Consider the following 2,301-nt stretch of genomic DNA (forward strand, 5'->3'; position numbering starts at 1 on the left):
CCCGGCGGCACCAGCTCTCCCTGCCTCAATGACAAAGGGCGGGAAAGCGGCCAATGAAAAGCCGGAGATCAGCCAGTTTAAGCAAAGTATTGCCGGAGGCGGCCCCTTTTTCCCTGAAACTCCGGCCGAAAACCGGAGACCTGGCAACCCTAATGGGGAGGTATATAAATACACTAAATAAATAGATAAATAATGATTGTCCAAAGTGTAACAGAGGCCTGGTGTGGATGTGGCCAGGGGCAGCTTTGTTTTAAATTTGGGTGGGAGACAGGGTTGCCAGGTTCCTGGCCTGAGACTGATCCTGTATCTTTAGGAGAAGAGAAAGTCAGCCAAGCGCTCGTGTTTTTGCAACATTGTAATGGGAAAAACCACAAGGTAGAATTCTCCCTTCCCCCTGCCCAACTTTGAAAGATACAGAAGACGTCTTGGTTGGCAGGCCCAGCCTGGTCAGTTTTACCTATCCTAATCATGATTGCATAGGAGTATATCCGATTCAACTCAATAATCATACAGATGTTTAGACCTGCCTTTTCCCTCCTTCCCCTTTCCTCTCCCCTCTTCCTCCTTCCCTGCCCACTCCAGTCCTCTGTCCCTCCCCCCCTGTCAGTTTTATCTATCCTAAGCATGATTGCATGGGAGTAAATCCCACTGAACTCAATAAACATGCAAACAACCCATCTGTCCTTCTTCTCCCCTCCCCCTCCTGCCTGCTCCCATCCTAATCCTCCCCTCTGCCTTTCCACCTCTCCCTCCTCCCTTCCCCATCCCGTGGTCAGTTTCACTTATCCTATGCATGATTGCCTGGTGTGTGTGTGTAAATCCCACTGAACTCAATCACCATGCAAATGATCAATCCATTCTCATATGAGCATATGGTGAGTGGTGGCAACACCTGTAATCAGCCCAAATAATAGAAAGAAGACATGTGCTATGCTGATCTTGTTTTAGCCGGGAGGAAGCAATATTATTAAGACAGTTGATATAGTTCAGATGGTCACTTTAAATATGTCTGATTTACTTTGCAATTTTAGTGAAGTTTTCTACAGGAAATGATTTTCTTTTGCTTTTGTTTCTATGAATATCTGAAGTACAGCAACACTTTGCAAAATTTATACTAAAAAAACTCCAAACATAATTGTGGAATAATAGCACTGACTTCTGCAAAATAATCTCCAGTGGACCTCAGAAGTGTCTCAATTTGCACAAGATAAAACAGTGGAAAGTGAAATACATTCTAGCAAAATTCTAGGTGTACTCTATGTTTTTAATTGATCGTGAACACCTTGCCTTAAATAAAGTGGTTTAAACATAGCAGGCTGAAAACATGCATCCTCTTTTTTCCAACAGCAAGAGTCATTGCTGAAGTAGCAACATATTGTAATCAGTCTGATTTTACATCAAACTGCAGTTTCAGATTCAACTGTTAATGCACCCAAAATAGAAATAGAACATAACCTCCAATATAAAACACAAAAGGCTGTCTTCACCATCACATGAGAATGACCAATACAAAGGCTTTGAAATTAATAAAAATACATTTGACACAGATTTCTAGGATGAATAAGGAGGGGGGGATTTTATGGTTTAGATTCTCTGTAGAAACATTAGTAACACAGGAAAGAAGCAAAGTAAGAAGAACACCAACAAACATACAAAAATATAATTCTCCATCTTTGGAGATGGCAGGTGTTGCCACCACTCACCATATGCTCAGAGGCACGTTACTAAATTCTTTCAAGCTACACAGCAAGTGGATTGGACTGTGAAAGACCAACCCAAATGGTGTTTGCATTTTGACAACTTTGTAGGGCAGTCCAATATCTCAGAGAGGAGTTCAGGTCACCTGCTCCCCTGGTGCATTCACTATAGCTGCCCAATTTCCCTGCTTTTTAAAGTTTGGTAGAAATATCTGTGGGCTATAGGTACATTCTTAAACCGCAAGGTTTTTTGCCTATTAGTGAATAGATATCTTCCTCAGGCTTGCTGGCAAAGAACGTTGGAGGGGGGAACTGTGTGTGTAGGGGAGATTTATTGCATGGGATAGTTTCATGAACATTCGTGAACAATGTGGTAGGCCCCTTTTCTCTCAGCCCCACACATTATCCAGGTAAAGATTTACTAGGGACTAGAACCTGGTTCATAAACACCCCAGAGTGCTAAGCTGGTAGCAGATCTACTGCCAAGTTACAGTGGGCTAACAAAGCGATTTGCCTTAGGAAACCAAGGGTTATACTAGAAACACAGCAGCTACTATGCCCATAGTTGCACCTCTGATCAGTCATACTAACAACCACACAGAGA

The sequence above is a fragment of the Rhineura floridana genome, chromosome 3 (genome assembly GCF_030035675.1).
Source record: "Rhineura floridana isolate rRhiFlo1 chromosome 3, rRhiFlo1.hap2, whole genome shotgun sequence".
NCBI classification, from domain to species: Eukaryota; Metazoa; Chordata; class Lepidosauria; order Squamata; family Rhineuridae; genus Rhineura; species Rhineura floridana.